A 387-nucleotide genomic window follows, 5' to 3' on the forward strand; every position below is an offset into this window, starting at 1 on the left:
GGAAGGCGGGAGGGCCGCCGCCCTCAGGGGCGGCCCCACGGAGCCCCGCTGCTACCGGGACGGGCGCTCCCCCCTTCTTATCTTACGCCGCTCTAAGCGTTGCTGACCCCTCGTTGGCCGAGGCCCGGTTCCTACAGCTGGCCTCTCCCCACCAGCAGCGTTGGGCGCTCCCTGACAGGCCCCTTCCTCCTGCCCCGGACTCCTCGAGGCCGGCGCAGCTGGCTCTTCTTCCAGGCGGGGCTCCGCCTGGGGGGGGGAGCGGGAGCGGGTGTTGAAGATCAGTCTGTGGCGACTGTCAGCATTTTGGAGTTGAGGCATCCCTGGGAAGTGGTGGTTGCTGCCATTTCCTTGTGCAGGTGGGCACGGGACAGAAACAGCCCGGCACGG

This window comes from Fulmarus glacialis, unplaced genomic scaffold (genome assembly GCF_000690835.1).
Source record: "Fulmarus glacialis isolate BGI_N327 unplaced genomic scaffold, ASM69083v1 scaffold26808, whole genome shotgun sequence".
NCBI lineage: Eukaryota > Metazoa > Chordata > Aves > Procellariiformes > Procellariidae > Fulmarus > Fulmarus glacialis.